At 42.2% G+C, this 20615-nt stretch overlaps 1 protein-coding gene across 5 annotated transcripts in view; it reads right to left on the minus strand.

Moving 5' to 3' along the window:
• Positions 1-1785: 1785 nt before the first annotated feature.
• The window catches only part of SMPX (small muscle protein X-linked), a 44854-nt gene continuing 26024 nt past the window's right edge, over positions 1786-20615 (minus strand). For 4 of the 5 annotated variants that reach the window (XM_063343049.1, XM_063343040.1, XM_063343032.1 and 1 more), the window contains exon 5: positions 1786-5994. The gene's annotated coding sequence lies outside the window, so the exon portion shown is untranslated. The remainder of the gene's footprint in view (positions 5995-20615) is intronic. The other variant, XM_063343012.1, reaches the window with a different exon arrangement.

Consider the following 20615-nt stretch of genomic DNA (forward strand, 5'->3'; position numbering starts at 1 on the left):
AAAGCCAAAGGGCTGGTAAACCATACCCCAGCTCCGGTGACATGTGACTGTCATGGAAAGAGGGAGGAGGAGGACACTATGTGTTCCACAGGGCAGGGTGTTTTATTTGATTTTGTGTGTGTGTGATTTATTTGACTTTGCAGTAAAAGGTAGAAATGTGTGCTCCTTTCCCGGTTTCTGTAGAAAAGCATGAATATGGGTATTCTCCTGACCTTCTTAATTCTAGATATGGGCTCCAGGCCAGGGTCACCTTGGCAACAACTCTGAGGGCAACCAAAAACACTGAGAAGTAGACCCCTAACTACTCAAGCCCCCCAGCTTCTTCCATCAACTCCAAATCACCCTGCATCTGCAAATCAGCACCTCAGCACACACCAAGATGGTGGTGGGGAGCAAGGAGCAAGGTAGTTTTCCTGAGTTCAGTAAGGATCCAAAGGGCCCTGAAATGTCTCCTCAGGTCTTTGGCCTTCCTCTAAGCATTCATCTGTCATGTGTCAGCCCAGCACATACCTCTCTCTAGCCTTCTGGACCTGCTCTGGTGTCTCTGCTGAGCTGCCTGTTAGAAAATTTGAGCAGGAGGAAAGAAGTGATATGGCAGCAGGGATCTTGGTAGCCCTGGAATCACTCTTGGGCCCTGGCTTGTTTCTCAAAGTAGAAATCTGTATCTATGTCCTTCTCTTCTGCCTCTCACTCCCACCTTCCCCATCTCAGTCTCTAGTAGCCGACCCCTCTTGTGTTCTCCCACCGCACTCGATGAATCCATCTACCCATATGGACCCTCCTCGTGTCCAAGCAGGCATGTGAATCCTGCCCCTTGTGCCCAAACTTAGAATCATAGAATTGTTTAGGTTGGAAAAGACCTATAAGATCATCGAGTTCAACCATTAACCTAACACTGCCAAGTCCACCACTAAACCATGTCCCTGAACACATCTACGTGTCTTTTAAATACCACCAGGGATGGTGACTCCACCCCTTCCCTGTGCAGCCAGCTTTAATGCTTGATAAACCTTTCAGTGAAATTTTTCCCAATATCCACCCTAAACCTCCCCTGGTGCAATTTGAGGCCATTTCCTCTTGTCTTATCACTTGCTACTTGGGAGAAGAGATCAACCCCCACCTCGCTACAGCCTCCTTTCAGGTAGTTGTGGAGAGCGATAAGGTCTCCCCTCAGCCTCCTTTTCTCCAGACTAAACAACCCCAGCTCCCTCAGCCGCTCCTCATGGGGCTTGTGCTCTAGACCCCTCACCAGCTTTGTTGCACCTCTTTGGACACACTCCAGCACCTCAATGTCTTTCTTGTAGTGAGGGGCCCAAAACTGAACACAGTACTCGAGGTGGGGCCTCTCCAGTGCCGGCTGAGTACAGGAGGATCACCTGATCAACATCTGTGTGCTAAGAAGGACAGAAAATACTGTGTGCAGCATGATTACAAAGTCCAGTTGAGCTGCATGCTGACTTCTGCATTTCTGCTCAGGTCAGGGCTGGCATTATCAGTCTTCTGACAGAAGGGAGATCTGTTAAGACCCATTCTGATCCCGCAAATGATCAGCTAGGGAAGTCATAAGCATTATATGAAAATGAAGAACCACTGTATTGGCTGAATACTCTCAATAGGAACTATTGCAGTACCTGCAAAAAACATTTACTAAGAATGCAGCATCTGTAAGAAAGACAAATTGAATTTCAGTTTCACTAAAAACACAGCAAAGAATTAGGTCACTTTTCACAGTACGACATCAAGACAAAATCAAATTTAATTAGTAAGCAGACAAGATTTATCAAACACTGGTGCATATGAGACCCGCGGTTGGTATCAGGGGCAGAACATTGTCACTTTGCTATTGCACTTGCAGTTAGTCACCAGTCTTCTGTAGGATATCTTTGAAAACACCCATTTCATAGTTACTGCAAAGTAACGTAGTGGGAAGCGAGTACAACGTGAACAGATGTGTTTATTTTATAAATGGCTTTAGACTGCTTCCAAAGACTCAGGAAAACTGTATTTTACCAAGTCTGACTGATCTTATATCCAACTCTTAGTTTTTTGTCTCCAGAGAACTGTTTTGTCGAGGGGGGGGGAAATTAAGGAGCAAAGCTGCAGTACTTGCTGAGGGCCAAAAAACTGGCATTAGGGGGAATTTCCTTTGTAATTATTCATGCACCAGTAGGACTAGGCAGCTTGTATACCAAAATTAGGATTTTTTTGCCAAGCACATTGCTCAATCATCTGTTTCACTTATAAAGCAGAATTTCATTCAAATTAAATGTGCACACAGGGAAACCAGGACTTAGTCACAAGGGCAAAAGAAAATTGTTTCAACATTTTGGCCCTAAAGCTATTACCAAGATAAACACAACTACTTTCCTTGGACAGCCTTCTCTGATTCTCTTCTCTCAACATCAATTTTTTATAATACAAAATGGCCAAAGTGCTGGATTTTTATTACATCTTCCCATAAATAATTTACAGACAGCATGGAACAAGAGATAAATAGAAAGGCCATCTTTATCGCCCCTGTGATTGCACTGAGCACAGTCCTGGTAAGATGCCACTGAACTCAATGAACTGTATCTCAAGATGTTGATTTTGGGAATTCACGTCCATAAACACAGTTTCTTGTAACTACAGATGTTTTTCTGGTACAGTAAGTAAAGTAGTAGAGTGGGGCCTTCCTTTTACTACTAAAAATAATAGCTTACACCACCAGAGAAAATGCAAAACTGCTGGTTTAGTTCTATAATTCAAGTTATGCATACAGCTAAACCTCCAGAGTTTTAAGGCAAGTAACACTATTTGTCTTAGAAATGCAGAAGCATTTTAATCTTTTAATTGAAAGTGATTAAATCAGAGTCAGCAATTGAAATACATTCAAACTCACCAAAAGTTTCCCGGTAACAGTAATTATTATTTTATCTCTACCTTTATCTTTACCTCTAAGTTCAATGCATTTGGATTTTTCTGTGCAGATGATCAGAGGAATCATTACAGTGTGTTTTTGTTCACGTGGCCGATGATTAAAAGTCTCCCCCCGAATGTGCCGAGGTTTTGGTGTCTCATTAGACTAAACCCTTTGCCTTGGGCACAGCGCAATGACTATTTCTGGTTTTCTAACAGAACATGTCTCCACCACATTGTTGAGCAATTTCTCAGAAAAATATGTTCAGTTAGATTAAAGAAGTCTCTCTTTCGGCATTGGGACAAAAAAAATTACTGCGCAGAGGACTGGGAAGGGAGTTAACAAAGGAAACTCTTCCTCCGTTTTACATGCCCAGAGCTTAATGACACCAGGGCAATACTGTCCCTTTGATTTACTGTCATGCCAGCACCGTGTGGAGACCAGAGCATAGGGATGATGCTGAAATCTGGCTATTTTGCTTTATTTCATGAGTTCCTCATTAAGCAGGTTAGGCGTTGTGGGGTGGAGGGTAGTTTATTTCTCTGTGGTTCAGTTACGGTAACTATTTATTTTGCTGCAACCATTCCTCTGGCTTCACTGTTGAGGGGTGGTCATGTATCATCTCATTAGCGAGGTGCTAATGTAGAGCTGTTAGCGGGCTTGGCTCATACTGACAAAGCCTGGCACACAACCATATAAAACAGGCATGATTTTAGCATGATCTGCTATTATGTATTTCTGTGCTCATCTTTCAGTGCAAGACCTCAATCTTTCCCTAAAATTGTGCCAAAATCTAACATTTGGGGGGCAAAATTTTCCGTGCCAGAAGTAATAGACTGCAGAGTTGCTTGGGGCTCCTCTCACTGGTCTGTGGATGCCCCACAACCAGACCCTTTCATAAGGCTTCGATGAAAAGTAACATCACTAGCACATGATGGATCAGACCAGTCATTAACAGCTAGCTGAGACACAGAGAGCCTTCATAGCCTCCTGTTTTTCTAGAACTTAGATGCTAATTTTATGCTTTAATAAAGATTCCTCATAATGCTAAGACCTAACTCGGGGTCCTCACTGATCCCCACGCCCCATAGCTGTCAGCCTTGAGTTGGTTTGAAGTTACATATATTGTGAAATTTCATTTAAAATAAATATGAAGATGAGAAAAAGCTCTGCCTAGCCTCTCCCCACCATGAAGATATTTCGATGGCCACTGGTGGTGCACCTCCACTTTGTAGCAAGGAGCTGAAATCTGCCAAAAGAAGCACACTTCTGTGTCAGGGGTGGGTGTTTTTTTATTTCACTTACACATTCAGACACGATGACTGGGATGTGGTCCTAGCTCTGCCCACCCCCTGGAATTTCCCCAGAAATGATGAAGTTTCCTAACTGTGAAAAGAGGGGAAAAAATGTGGCTTCACCTTTCCACAGTTCTCTGAAATTAGTATTTTTAAAGTGAGTAAAGAATAATAAAAGCAGAGGCCCTGACTCAGCTCGCCTTCAACATGCCTTTGGCTCAAGGGATTGTGTTTTCTCCTCTTCTTATCACTTCCATACTGGAAGGAACAATGCAGTTCAATATCAGTGACTGATAATGCAGTGTGGGGGAAAATAGTTCATTTTCGATTGAATAGACATGTTAATCTTATCGGTATGTAAATGAAAGGTGCTCCTGATGCATTTTGCCTCTTGACACTTTCATTTCAACCTGTTTTTTGGGGACATTCGCCTCCAAGGAACGCATTAAAGGAAATCAGACATAAGCATATAAGGACGAAGCAGGATAGTGAGCAATGTCGGTATTGCATATTGAAAGTAAAAAATACAAGAATGTCCTTTTAATTGAGCTGCAGCAAGTAGAGCTCCTTTCTAATTTCCTGTTCAAAGCCATGCATGTATATGTAATAACTTCAAATACAAAAATATTGCAGGTTAGCTTTTGTATTTTTTGATGTAGCAAACAAGAATTAAAGGGATGTCATTGTTAGTAATATTCAACTTGAAATCTGCTTTCTAACCAGAATAATTATCTTTATTTTAATTGAATAAACAAGAGCCAGGCAGAGAGTTTCAGAGCATGTAGAACAGTTTTCAATCAACAGTAGAAGAATATTGTTACAAAACAACTCCTCTTTTCCCTTCACAGTAAATAACACAAGAGAGACCAAGGAGACACAGTGTATTAAATTTCTCTAACAATAAGATCTCATTTCCAAAAATAGAATATGCATCAAACAGTCTCTATTTATGTACAGTCCGTATAAAACAAGTGCCAGGGATTAAGCATCGTATGCAAGAGTTGGTGTGATCATGCATGCTTTTTGCTCAGCATCAGTATTTCAGTGTCCCCTTTTTATTTGGGCTTTTGGAGGCGGTGATGCTTCAGCCTGTGCTCAGGAGCGTGTTCCATCAAGGCTGCTTGACCTGTTTATTTGAATAAAGGTTGCAGGTTTTCTGTCAGCCAGCTCCCATCTTGTATTTTCATTGTATAAGGTAAAGGTAATGCATAAATATCAGTACACCAGTGCATTTTAGATTCTCAAGAAAAAGAAATACTTTGGCTCTACAACAACAAGAAGAATTTAGCTAAACTCATCAGAGAGACCATCCCTTTTAATATTTTCATTTCCTTTACCACACATGATACAAGATTCCTGTTCTATAACCAGGAATACACAGCAGGAAATTAGATGTTACATTCCTCATTAATTCTGCATTTTGTCAAATCAGTTTAAAACTCTTTTGTCCCCATTGATTTTTTTTTTCAAAAGAAGAAACCAAATTAATTGCAAATAATTTTTTTTTTAAGTATTCATTCTACTTTTGCTCAAACTTCAAACTACACTATTCCCTGTTCTCAAGTCAAAATCATTCCTGAATATACATACATTCACTGCTAGTTGCTGTGTTCTGTTTTATTTCAGCAGTATTTTCCTATGTTAAGCAAAAGGGACAAGAATAAAGTGTTGATGTAAATGTACCAAGATGCTTCCTATGGGATATTGCAGAGTTAGGAAGTTCAGAGTCTTCATACAAATATATAAAATGTTTCAAATTATCTCCATTCATTGGAATCCATTCGGTTTCTCCTGTCAGACCTGTGTGACAAATACAAGACCAGAAATCAATAATTCATCAGTACACTCACAGGTATTTTGAGAGCATGCAGAAAAGTGCCTGGAAGTTGCGAGGGGGAGTATATGCCCCGCACCCGCAATTTTGCTTTCACCGAGTGTACTTGTTTACACCCAAGCTCAGGGAATACAGAGTGGGTGTGAAACAAATCTTTTTGATCCACTAGCTTTTTCCGCCCACTCTCCAAATCTCTGTCTGACGAAACTTCACGACTCTCTTAAGAGCTCAGGCCTTTCAAGCCTTGAGTTTTGCCCTCAGTACAGGGCAGCTGTGCCTCCCCCTGCGCCATCCCATTGCCCAGCTGCCCCGGCAGGTGTGGGGGGCTCTGGGGCTGCCCCTGCCCTGGGGTGAGCCGGGTCCAACCCTACAGGGGCCCATGGACTCGTCCCCAGGGATGCCCCAGCACTGCTTCCACAGGCACCGGTGGCAAATCCTTCCGTATGACATAGCAGCACCATGCCACAGGTAGTAGGGATGCATCAGTTGGATAAAAGTCAAAATATAATTTGATTTTACCAGTAAATACTATTTACTGGTATACATATATATATATGTATATATATTCCTTCTTAAATCTTTTTTCAGCTGCTTTGGTTATCCTCTTCTCTTGCTTTCTCTGCTCTGCCCCTTAGAGTCCTTACTGCTAGTGAGTCTCTTTCTTTGTCTCCTGTCCAAACTGAACAGTCCCAGGGATTTTCAGCCTCTCTTCTTTTGGTAGTGTGTCTGTTCCTGCAACTATTTTTGTCACAATTCCACTCCTCCCCTATTTCTGCTTTAATTTCCACGACTGACCTGCGCTGAGACAGTATTCTAGACATAGTAGCACAGTTTTTCCTGTGTTGTTTGTATAAATACCACTGGAGCTAATTTATTTACTTATGTAAAAGGGGGGTCCGTGGGAGGTGTTTAGCTGCTGTCTGGTGAATGAAGAGCAATTTCCATTGACCTGTCGACAGTGAGTCTTCCCTGCATAGTCACAGCTAATTTGAAGCCCAGCGTAGGGTCTATTCCTGTTCTTTTTGAAGTTAAGAGATATCTGTGGTTGCTGTTGGCATCAGTAGTTCCAGACAGCTCAATACCGAGGAAAACAGGTTTTGCGACTGACTTTCAAAAGTTCAAGACACCAGCTTCCTCAGAGTATGTATTTAATCAGCTAATGTTCAAGTATTTGGGGTGAAGGAATATCTCTATTTTTGGTATATGTTATTGAACTCATGAACCTTTAACAAATGCTTGGAAAGTAGAGGAAAAGCCACAGGACAGAGAAAAAAAAATGACAACCTTCTATATTTCATAATGTGTTGCATAAAGTGAGCTTTTGCTGTGCTCCTGAACATGTGTGGGCCATACACATTTGAACAAATATTGGAGGGACATTCAAAAGGCTGGGATTGCTTAGCTTTGAGAAGAAACGCTTCCCTGGAGAAAAGAAGTGCCATTAAGAGAAACCCTTCATGGCTTACACTAACTGCTTGAAAGCGTTGGTGACTTTTGAATAAAGAAGTCAAAAGTTAATTAACTTTACTTGAAAAAAAGTGAGGGGGTGTCATTGTCCATGGGAAAGAGGTCATAAAACCACATGCAGTGCTACTAACGCACTCTGTGGACATTAGCAATCGAACAACAGTATCGTCTTGTAGCCTCATTCAGTATGGCAACGTACTGTTTTTTTTCAGCTGAAATTTCCTTCCAATCAGGTAATTTTAGGCACTTATCTTTCCGATCTCAAAAGCAAAATCCAACTGTAAGGCTGTATTTGATGGCTCCCCAGGATACGCAGGCACGTGTAATCCTGTCCTATGTGATTACTGCCTGCCTACACACGCTCTCCTTGTGTTTGAGTCGAGTATTCTTCTGTCCTGTGCCTGTTCCTGAATACCCCAAGGTGACTGTTTTCTCGTGGTGGGTGGATAAAACATTACTGGCTGTGATTAAACCCATGTGCTGAAGACCAGGATCAGAAGAGAGGGTGTGCAGAGCACAGCAGGCACATCCCAGCACAATGTGGTCCTCGGTGTCAGAAGTGTTTTCTGATCCTTCTGCTCAAAGAGGCCAACGTCAGGTTCTGCCTCCAAATGCATTGTGGGCTGGTTTGTGGCTTGAAGGACAGCTGTAACTTAGCATTCTGTTTTTTTAGGATTATATGGGATTTTTTTATACCATGCTTGTCTTCCCCCACATTACTGTCCAAGTACTTAGCCTTTCTTAATTTCCTGAGCTCCTAATACCAGCCATCCTGTGCTGTGCACAATGAGCCCCCAGGGATCTTGGTGATAAAGGTACAAAGAAGATGGAGCCATACTTTCCTCCATGGTGCCCAATGACAGGACACAAATTGAAACACAGGGCATTTCATGTAAGCAGGAAACTAAACTTCTTTTACTGTCAGGGTGGTCAAACACCGGAGCAGGTTGCCCAGAGAGGTTGAGGATTCTTCATCCTTGGAGATATTCAAAACCTGACCGGGCATGGCCTTGAGCAATGACCCTGTCTTGAGCCGGGGGTTGGACTGGACGGTCTCCAGATGTGCTCTCAAGCCCCAGCCAGTCTGTGAGTCTGGGAAGAGCCTTTTTTGGTCTCAAGGGAAGCTGTCCTCCACTCATGACGGCCAGGTGCAAGGTCACTGCTTGCCCCTCCTTTGCTGTGGAACTGTCAGTGAGTTTAACAACTAAACCAACAAGGTGTTATATACTCTATTACTGTGTTGTTAATAATCCAAGTAATCTGCCTGCTGGGATTACTTTTAGCCACGTGCTCCATTTCTTCACATACTCCCTTGGCCTCCGTTCATTTAGTTATAGATCCCAGACCTTTGACACTCAGCTTCTGCTGAAATCAGTTTTAATATAGAATCATAGAATTGTAGAATCGTAGAATCATAGAATGGTTCGGATTAGGTGCCCTTAAAGATCATCTGTTCCAACCCCCCCACCATGGGCAGGGACACCTCCCACTACACCAGGCTGCTTAAAGGTCCATTGAGCCTGGTCTTGAACATTTCCAGGGACGGGGCACCCACAACTTCCCTAGGCACTTTGTTCCAGCGTCGCACCACCCTCACAGGAAAGAATTTCTTCCTAATATCTAATCTAAATCTCTCCTCTTTCAGTTTAAAACCGTTACCCCTCGTCCTATTGCTCCACTCCCTGATAAAGAGTCCTTCCCCATCTTTCCTGTAGGCCCCATATCATAGAATAGAATCATAGAATCATTTAGGTTGGAAAAGACCCTTGGGATCATTGAGTCCAACCATCAACTCCACTCTACAAAGTTCTCCCTTACACCATATCCCTTAACACCACATCTAAACGACTCTTAAACACGTTCAGGGATGGTGACTCCACCACCTCCCTGGGCAGCCTATTCCAGTGTCTAACCACTCTTTTTGTGAAGAATTTTTTCCTAATGTCCAGCCTAAACCTACCCTGTTGCAGCTTGAAGCCATTCCCTCTTGTTCTATCGCTAATTACCTGTGAGAAGAAACCAGCACCAACCTCTCTACAACGTCCTTTCAAGTAGTTACTTAACATGTTTATCTCTTTTTAATAAAGATATTAAGTGACAAGTAGTCACTTAATACCTTTATGATCTCAGGGGGAAAAGGTCCCAGCTGGCATCATATCACAGGCAGCCAAGCAAGCACCTCTCTTCTTCCCCCTCCCATGGCACAGGACCCTGACTAGGCAGTGGACCCTCCAAAAAGTCTACTGTCTCCAGTTCTCCCAGTCACAACTGAGCCATAGCAACTCTAGTCAAAGGAAACCCAGTCTTCTAAGAGGTCATGCATCCACAAGACTAGTTAACTAATGAGAGGAGCAAGAAAAGTACTACAGCCCCAAGAACCCTGCCGCTTGCCATCCAAATGCAGGAGCAACCAAATTGTCATGATGCTGAGCCTTGCCTCCTTGCTCAGGTGCTGAGGAAAACCAAGCCCACTGTTCTCAAATTTTGTCTAAAGCACACTGTTTGCAAGCAGTGCTATTTTAACACCTGCTAATAATATTATCTTTCTCTCAGGTGCACTCTCTGCTCTCTGGTTCCTTATAATTGCTACCTGAACTCCCTTTGCAGTCAGTGGACCCTCTATTATCTCCCCATGACGCTCTGATCCACTCAGACCTCCCTCCAGCCAGCTCCAATTCTTTCTCTCCCGGCTCCCAAAGGCACGTTATTTTTAGAGCTCTAACTCCTCCAGAGATCAATAGGAGTCTGTAAACTCAAAAATAGGTTGCTTATGGTACATTAATAATCCTCACAGTTATGTTCCCTGGTTATTCTTTCAGCTGCTGCAGCTTATCTACCAGCGCCTCTCTTGCCAATCCAATCAACCTTATTCTACTGAACAACACTCTGCCATTTTAAAGAAAACAGAAAAGGATGTACTTGACAGCAAATGCTTAAATATTTTCCTGATTAAGGATGGACATAAGCACATCTTTAGGAGCTTTTTTGAATCATGGAATTAGGTGTTTTTTCAGCCCTCAAGAGTTTCTTCGTTCCGTGTCTGAGAATCTGCAGGGCTGTGATTGCAGTCGATGAGATACCAGTGTTAGCTTCTGGGACAAAAAAGACTGGGTCCCCAAGTTTTCTAGCCATGGGAAAAAGCAATGGCTATTTTTATGTTAAAAATAATTTAATTTTGGTGCTATTCAACATAGATACAACTTCAAAAATACACCTAAATAAATAAATAAATTGCAAAATCTCACATTTTTTTCCTTCAAAAATAGTTTTTAATGTTGAATCTCCCTGAAAATATGCCTAAACTGGTTAACAGCAAAGAGATGAAAGATTTACTCTAAAAAAAAGCACCAGTAATTCCAACTGTCACTATTTTCTGTTCTTACACAACATGTCAGCTGAAAGAAGTCGAAACATGAAATGAATCCAGATTTTGGCTGTTGTCTCCATATTTGCAATAAAATGACCACATTCGGTGCTATTATTATATAATTAAGGGCCATGCATGAATCACCTGTCTTTAATCAAATTTATCTTTATTTGAACAGTTTCCAGCCTTATATATTTAACCTTAAGATTCTGTTAAGGCAGCCTGTTTTATAACAAGTAACTTTACAAAGGAGCAAACAGACATATCCCATTAGCACTTCATAGAAAATCAGTGATTATAACAAGTGCACTGAGGTTCAGTAAATGCCTCCCACTCAACAAGCTTCCAAAACGAACAACCACATGATGTTTACTCCTCATCAGAACCCATTTATAGATCTCTTACTCACCACTATCACAGTCATACATGCAACACTTAAGAAAAGGCAGCAAGAAGTCCTCTATTTGGGAGCGGAAGGGGGGTTACAGTTGGAGAACTGGGTCTTTTCCCTACAATGCCGTTTAGCCAAGCTGTGAAGCATGATTTAAATCATGTGAACTCTAAAGATTATGATCAACCGCAAGCTTTCATTACATACTGTGGGATTGCACATAGACAACAGGTTTGGCTACTTGGACAAGATTTTGCACTGATTGGAAAAAATTCATAAAAAGGGTCAAAAAATGCCTCTTCAAAAATACAAGTAGGGAATTAAGGTAATGACATCCTATGGAGTTCGGAGACCCAGAGAAGGGGTTTGTTCGCAAAAATTTTAAATGACATCTGGGCATTCCTAGCAAATAGCACTCTGGGAATGAAAAGGGTATCAGTTTCAGTAAGGTAAGAAGGGGACAGAGTTCATGAACTTTTGTTAGTCTGGAGCAGAATTAGCCTAGAATTACAAACACACTGACCTTCAGAAGGAAAAACTGGTGAAAAAAGTAAATCCAGGGTCATGTCTACTTTGATTGCTCTGGTGAAATAAAGCTGGACTGTCCCCTTTGACTCCCTAATTCTCCTACAAGTCTAGTAAAAGCCTTGTCTCTCCTGAAACGGTAACCTGAAGAGCCAAGGAATATGCTTTAATTCGTCTGCCCTCACTTTCCTTCGGTAAGCACCACTTGCTAAGACCATCTTCTCATGTGTAACTGCTTTAACATTTGTAGGGTATCTGGAATCACTGTCCACACAGATGGCGGAAGAAGCACTAGGAAGTCAAATGTGCTCCAGGTTAACATATTAATACCGTGATGGGACACCAGAGAGAGGGTTTAGGTCGCAAATGGGAGTTCATCCTTTGACTCCCTCCCAGTGGTAGCTGGTTGACTAAATGAAAAAGACGACTTTAAATTGAAATTTCTTGCATGCTTTTTGCAAATTATTTCAACACATTTGTTACTTTTCTGTCAGGATAATAGTAGCAACTCTCCTGTATCTGAGCACCTCTCGTATATCTTTTTAAAATATATTTGCTCTCATTTACACTTTCTGGGCACAGTCCTGGGCAGCCTGCCCTAGGTGGCCCCACATGAGCAGAGGGGTTGGACCAGATGACCTCCAGAGGTCCCTTCCAACTTCAACCATTCTGTGATTCTGTGAAATACTGGAAATATTAAATAATTTGTCTTTTTTTTTTTTTTTGCACTTTACCTAAAGTCAATTGAAATATGTGGGGAAGCAGCTAAAATTGGGGAAAATGGAGATACAGGTTGTGCATACACATACACACAGGGTTTCAAAACAAAAAAGATCAGAACTTTTATTCTTTAGATGTGCCTGACAAAGAATTTCAGACAAAAATGATGTCTTTTCCACTAAAGAAATTATTGAGAGCCATATGCTCACTTTCTCATACATATTGTTCCTCAAATTCTCAGTACAACATGGGAAACTAAGGACAGTTTTGACCTTTTCCACTATTTGTGGTTCAGTAGTGCACGCACAAGGGAGCTGCAATAGAGTACTGTGTAACAGCATGTCTAGTCAACCACAGTAGACCTTTTTATTTAAGACAAAAAAACAGTCAAGTGAAAACATTCCTCCTTTTATAAAATTTCTTCTTACCTACATTGACACAAAGCTTTATCAGTAAAAGAATTTGCAAAAGAGACAATTTAACCCAGTGGCTCTGAACGGAGAACTGGAGCCACAGCTATTGAATGGAGGTGTTTCAAATGAATATGCGATAGAATCATAGAATGGTTCGGGTTGGAAGGGAACTTTAAAGTTTTTCTAGTCCAACCCCCCTGCAATGAGCAGGGACACCTTCAACTAGATCATGTTGCTCAGAGCCCCGTCCAACCTGACCTTGAATGTTTCCAGGGATGGGGCATCTATCACCTCTCTGGGAAACCTGTGCCAGTGTTTCACCACACTCAGCATAAAAAATTTCTTCCTTATGTCTCATGTAAATCTGCCCTCTTTTAGTTTAAAACAATTACCCCTTGTCCTATTGCAACAGGCCCTGCTAAATAGTTTGTCCCCATCTTTCCTGTAGGCCCTCTTTAAGTACTGAAAGACACAATAAAGTCTCCCTGGAGCCTTCTCTACTCCAGGCTGAACAACCCCAAGTCTCTCAGCCTGTCTTCATAGGAGAGGTGCTCCAGCCCTCTGATAATTTTTGTGGCCCTCCTCTGGACCCGCTCCAACAGGTTCACGTCATATGGCAGCAGATTTATCTCCTGCCAAATAAGGAACAAATCTGTGGCATTTTCAAAAGGTATAAATTAGGTACTTATCTGACATAACACAATTAAGAAGAATGGCGTTGCACTGACCTAATGGCTGCCATAACAGTTGAAGTGGTAAAGAAAACCGATTAGATATCATTATGTGTCTGAAGCTCTTTGGAGGATTTTTGGCTCAGTGCAGAAGTATTAAACAGAGCACGGTTGCTAAGTTGTTCCCTTAGTTATTTGGAGATTGCAACTGCTTGGGCACAGCAGCTGGTTTATGCAAATGGTTCCCAGAGAGTTAATAAGCATGAACAAAAGAACACATGAACAAATCATATATGTGAACATTATTCATAGTAAGGTTTGTGCATGGACTCCTGGTTGAAGCCAGCTGAAACAGCAACTTGGCTTCTTTACGTTCTATACATCAGATATTTTTTAACTTTCTAAAGCAAATTTCTAAGTATTGTGTAAGTACAGAAGCCTATCAGTTCCCCAACGGACCAATATTTCCCATTAGTTGCCATTGGATTAACCATGTAACAATAGTAAAATCCAGTGATTTGGATGGTTCAGCTAGTCTCTAGGGCAGTTGTTACCCAAAAGGAAAAAATTCTTTAAAAATTTTTTTGGCAAGAGACTTGTCCTTCACTTATCCAGCTGCAGGCATCTTCTTATCTTGAGAAGACAACAGTGCAGCTGACCCACTCAAATTATAACATCTTGAAGTTTTTCTCAAGAGGTTTTTTCTTCCCTCAAACCTCCTTCCTTGCCATGGACCAGAGAGCCAACCAGAGGTGGCAGCTCTCCAAGGGCCCAAGCCCTGTTTTGCATGGCAGGGTCCAACATTTGGGAACCTGTGGGAGTCCTTCTGTCCAGGGGCTTCAAGGATCTGACTTCTGAGGACAATCTCTGAAACCCTTAGAAATTATGGGCTGACCCCAGGTTTTGGCATCTCCAAGCTTCCAGCTGTGGATTTGCAGTAAAAATCAGGCATTATATACCAAACACCGTCATTAAGGTTGTTGACGAGGAGCTGCAGTGGCTCTTTCTACCTCTGTTAATGAGAACTATGCTGCAGTACTTTTACTACCTTTTAAATTACTGCCTTCTGAAGAGAAAAAAAAGGTTTTCCTCTGTGGCGCTTTACTAAGCCCTGCTAAGTTCATGCAGACATGTGCCTATAATTATTATTTTTTGCAATTATTAATCAATATAGGGAAAAAATTGTTCTCTGAGTTCATGTTAAGCTGTTCTCGTTCACCTATACCACCTCTGCTTTAAAAGGCTTTTGATTCCCAGTGCAGGCATCACTCAAGGGCTGGGTCCCCTTTTTAAGGTATCATCCTGATCGTATTAGCAAGGACACCCAAATAGACTGTTAATGAAGCCAGGTGACTTTAAGAGCTTAAGTAGTAAAAAATTTATGGCAACTGAGATTAGAAAAGGATTTCCAGGACAGTTTAGTTTTATTTCATTTTCATTCCCCATAATAGCAACTCAGATTCTCAAGACAAAGGCTAACAGAGGCTGTGAAACTTCAGGAATTATTGTCATAGCAAATTCATCAGTGAGGAAGCCAAGGCCCAAGAGCTGATCCTGCAAAGTGCTTATTACCTCCTTCAAGGTGCTACAAATCCTATTGATTTTTCCAGTGATAACCAAAATCACTTAGCAGCTTGCAGGCACAGGGCGAAAAATAGCCAGTAGAAATGCACCTGGGTGGTGATGCACCATGAAATTTAAAAGATGTTTCTAGCTCCCCTTCTGAAAAAAACCAACCCCTCAGACTGGTAACTGTGATGTCTACAGGACAAAGATACAGGCAGAAGGGGCCAGACTAAGCACTATTAGAAATAAAATGATGATTCATAAGACTTTCAGCACAGAAAAAAAAGCAGCAATAAAAATCAACTACTAAAAAAGTCCAAAAACCCCTGGCTTTTGAAACAACAGGACATCTTTGTTGTAGTGAGTGTGACAAAGGCTCTGTAAGGAAGCACTCATTGATGCAATATGAAATGCACCTGCTGAGAGTTAATTGCATGACTGGGGTTTCTCAACCAGGATGTGTCTCTGAAAGCAAAGTTTCCAGCTAGGAGAAAATGTATATGGTGGTGAGTGCTCTTGCCGCAAAGACTCCCTACAGTCAGCGCTTGGTAGCCCACCACAGAGATAACTGGCGGGGGGGAAGTGCCTTGCAGGTGTCTGCGGCTAAAGTACAAGAGGCAAGAACACAATAACTGGTACTGTGCTGTGTAACCTGGATTAAACACAGTCAAATTATTATAAAGTGAAAAAACCAGAATTCCTTGTTTGTTCGAAAAGTGACTTACGAGTGCGGGCTCCAGAGCCTTTGGGTTGTACCATGACCTCGCTCACCACAAGCATTATGGCTCTGGAAAGTCAAACCCTCTCATGTCCCACATAGGGCAGCACAAGCAGGGGGACCAAACGCGTTTTGCACTTCTCAAAACCTTGCTGCCTGCTCTCGTGACAGTCCCATGCACTTCGGTGGAAGCTTCACCCCACCAGCCTCGCACATGCCTTGGCCAGGTAGTTGGCTCAGAGTGACCTACAGAGAGCTGCATGGGCCCGCCAGCACCAGGAACTCTGCCCAGGAGGACGTTTGGTGTGGCATCTCGCAGCCCTGTAAATCCTCAGTCAGTAGCTCAGGCTACACAATTTTGTAACAATCTTAATGGCCTTTGTCTGCACCAGACCGGTAGTGTCAAGGCTCTGAAGACACTGAACAACAGGTGTCAGAAATACTTAGAAATGTTGTTTGTTATTCGAGGTGGACAGGAAGCTGGGAATCTAACAGAAGAAAGCTACTCGCAAAAAGTGCCCGATTTAGTTTAAAAATTTGGATTCTTTCTCAGGAAATTGAAAATCCCCAGATGCTCTGGGCTTTTCTGTGAAAATTCAGGCCACCCAGATTCATTTTTCTAGGAAAATTGTTGATTTGGGGAGGCTGAAATTCGGAGAAATGTGACTTTATTTTTACTAACATTGTTATGGTAGGGTAAAGACTCTTCCAGTTGAATCCTTTCAGCAGTCTTATTGTAGTCCCTCAAGCCGTGCAATAAAAGGCGTTGTGGGAGTGGGCTATCACCCTCAAGATCATGCTGTTTCACGCCATATGAACTCTAAAATGCGTAACAGTGCTACATAATTAAATGACGAGCAATGATTTTCAAGTAAGTTGTTTTAGCCCACGAAAGAGATTCTGGAAGAAGGCATTTGCCTTGGACTTCTTTTACGCTGGCACTTCATTTGGTGCTAGCTCTCCAATCAAATATTAAAGCTTCACTCTAAATTATGTACAAAACTTTCTCACAAATCTGAAGGCAACATATCACACAGCAAAATGTTTCTGCTGGAAAGGTTCTCTGATTTCACACCTGAATGCTCATGTCTTTTGTTATTGTCATGCTGGCTGCCACTTAAATACTCCTGATAAGTTGGCATTTCCTCCAGAGATGCATGCCCAGGGGTAAGCAACACTGCTTGGCGTCTGCGTGGTTTCCACATACTGTTTAGAAAGTTATTTGTATTTTTTAAATAAAAAATTGTAAGCAAGAGATTTTGAATTTTTATTTTGCGGGAGGTGGTAGAGTTGCAGGGGCAAAGGCTGCGGGAAGTGAAATATCTGGCACGTTGCTGGTTCCTGTGGAGTCCACAATTACGTGCCCTCACTAATGGCATTTCTGAAGTGCCATTGGTCTTTGTTGCCCACTGACATTTGTGGAGCGAATGGCTTTTTCCTTTTCAAAAAAAGTTGAGGAACTGAATGACAAAAAGCACATATTAAAACACTATTAAGTTGATAAATGACTCACATAACCATCAGTTAATCAGATAAGATGGAACACTTAGCCTAATAGCGGTTATTCATATTCAAAAGTTAAGTTATAGGTACCAAATTTTCTTTCCCCTATACTTAAAGTGAGGTAGGTTACTTCAGAGACACGCTGGTATGTACAAAAGATGAATCGGCATTACTGTGTTAGTTTTGTAACCACACATAATTTTGCAGATATGAGATGGTCAGGGGAAAATAGTTATAAATTGTAGTTTTCAGGTAGCACAATATAAGGCTGGCTGTACAGTATGTTAATTCATCTGCACCGACGAACACATAAACACTCCCCCTTAAAGGCTTCCGTACTGCCTGTTTTTTCAGTTCCTACCAGATTTTAACATTGTCTGGACACTTTTATTTCATTATTCTTCAGAATTCACATATCCTCCAGGATCTTCCTCTAGCTCTGCCATTCATTTTTCGTTGCAAATACTCTTCATCTCTCATGCAACTTTAATGTTTCAGGGAAAAGGTCTAAGCATTAGGTGTTAACTTGTTAGACTTTCAATAGCCGTGTGTTCAAACCTTGGCAAGGCAGACTTTGTCTTTCATTTGCCCCTGAAAAAAATGTGCATTTCATGCTGGTTTTGGAAAGGACTATGTCAAAAAAGTGTTTTATAAACCAGTCTGATCATGTGTCTCCTAAAGGTAATTGAATTTTGGTGCCGTTTGTGCAGACGCAATTTGGGATCAAAGCTATATATATTTATATCATGACTGTTTATGAATTTCAAATTCCAGGGCAATGAACCTAGAAGCAAACAGCATCTTGGTGTAATGCAAACACAATCTTTCTTCCTTCAGTGGAGCAAAAGGGGAAAATGACAAGAGAATTACTAGGTTGGATAATTACAGGAGAAAAAGTCAAGTTTGCTTGATTTGTTGTTTGGGAGTTGGCATGGGCTGAGGCTGCCGAAGTTTATTTAAAATGCAATGAGCTTTTGTACCTTAGAGTATGCCAAGAGTCAAACTGGTCCAACATTTTCTGGTGGAACATTTCTCCACTGGGAAAGGTTTATGCTTTGAAAGTGTAACTTTTTATGGAAACATCTTGCTTTCAGCAATTCTCCTGATGCAACATGGAACATTGAGCATGACTGATCTGGGCAGTTTCTTATCAGCTGCCGTGCTGGCTCCCCGGCAGGCTGCCAACAGGCTGGTGTAGCTCTTTGACAGGGGTTTCCAAGGGCTGACAATTTCAGGTCTGCCAGACTCGGAAACCCTAATTCCTGCTCAACACTCCTGCCATCCAGAAGTTGCTGGAGACAGCTAGTTTCTCAAATCAGGAGAGAAATACTCTGGCTTTTTTAAAACTCTAAATAGTATGGTTTTACTCCAGCTATTCCTGCACCTTTGAGGTCCAGCTGTGCCCAGCTCTGCAGTATAACATCAATTGGCACGTCCAAACCGGTTCCACAGCCTTCGCTTCATCTCAGTCTCCTGCTGCATTGATCTCTACCTTCATTCAGGTGTCTGATGCCAAACACTCGTACGCCCCATCTCCCACAGACTTAAAGACTGGATCATGAGACGTTAAAAAAAAAAAATCCAAATACATTTTCTAATAATTTAATTTCCTTCTTGGCGATTCGACCATGAGGGTTCACTTCTCTCCATTTTTCTCTGCCACTGCAAGGTTCTTTGTAAACATCCCACAATGAACGGGTCGGAAGCCAAGCCCCACGCAGATGCTAAGCAATACTCACACATGTAATAATAATTTAAAAAACCCTGTCCAGTCCAAAGTGATTTCTAGTACACAATAAGACATAATTCATGACACAACAACTTTGAGACAAAGGGAGGCACAGGGAAAAGGCAACTCCTTTATATTGGGTATAATAATTAGCAGACTTACAATAGGAGCTGCTTGGCTGATGACACACAGCAACAACTATTATTTTCCTGCAATAAGCTTCCTGAGCCATCTCAGGACAGTATTTTGAAAGCATTTAGCTGGTTAAACATGCAAACCCCCTAGGAATTAGGCACTTAACGTTTTTCTGGGAAGCCGATGAGGTACCTATCTACATTTTTACAGAGCTTGAAGTATTTTAAAAGTCTGCCCTCTAGTTTCCCTGAAGAGTTACTGTCACGGTTCAGTATTTAGATATATGTTTTGACTGTGATTTGTCTCAGTGTAACAATTATTTCCCCTTCTTTCCCATTAAAAAATAATAATAAAAAAACCTCACCCCCTCCCACTCCAAAAAAGACCTCCACTAACAACCCAGGGTGTAAAGCAAGTAGATTCAGAGTTAACCCTTTGGGCAACGTTCTCTACTAGAATCATAAGTAGAGTTAGTAAAATCACAATTTCATTTGAAAACTAAAGCTTTGAAAAACAAAAATACCCTTTATTAATGACAAACCCAGTGAGCACAAGAAGAGAAATGATTGTCGGAAAAGACTCTTTTGCACTTTAGCAGTTCCCATGGCTGAAGGAGCCGCAGGACAGACTGTTACTACTGAGAAGAGGGTGGGGAAAGTAAAAAGGCACATTTCTGTGGTAGCCAGGGAAACCCAGAGGGCAGCAGCACGGGATACCTGCTTCTGCTATTGCAGTGAAAGGGAAAAAATACAGCTGGTTAACTTACACAAGTCCTTTTTGTACAGAGGGAGGTGATGCCCTGCTGCCTTTGCTGGTAAAGACAAGAAGCTCCTTGGCACTTAAAACCCAAGTAACCCTTGCCCAGCGTGGTGCCTTCTCCCTCCTCCCACTCCGCTGTGCCCGGGGGCTGAGGCGAGCCCCCCAGCTGGAGTGGGGATGGACGGCTGGCCGGACAGACGGATGGACGGATGACCATCCTGCCAACGCTCCTCCGCTACCACCTGCTGCACTCGCCACTTCAAAACTAAACTACAATAAAAGTTACCGAGAGAGAATCATCCCCTTTTGCTTCAGCAGCTGCCTAGAGCTAAACCCCAGCGAGGGCTTTGCCCAGATCTCAGGTTTGTTTGAAAGCCCCAGCAAAGGGACATAGCTTGGCTGTAATTTCAGCTTTTTGGGGATTTTTCAGGGATTTTCCTGGCACTCAGGCAGTTTGAAGCTCTGCAAGGCAAACGGCACTGCTCCATGCTGCTGCTCTTCAGCTGAAAGAGAAGATGTGCCCAGAGATGCCAGTCAACTGAGGCGGTGTTTAGTGGTCCTCGCAGATGTGCGAAGGCTGGGTAGGTTATTTCTCCTCTGCTGTGAGCTCCTCCGCCGTGTGG

This window comes from Chroicocephalus ridibundus, chromosome 1 (genome assembly GCF_963924245.1).
Source record: "Chroicocephalus ridibundus chromosome 1, bChrRid1.1, whole genome shotgun sequence".
NCBI classification, from domain to species: domain Eukaryota; kingdom Metazoa; phylum Chordata; class Aves; order Charadriiformes; family Laridae; genus Chroicocephalus; species Chroicocephalus ridibundus.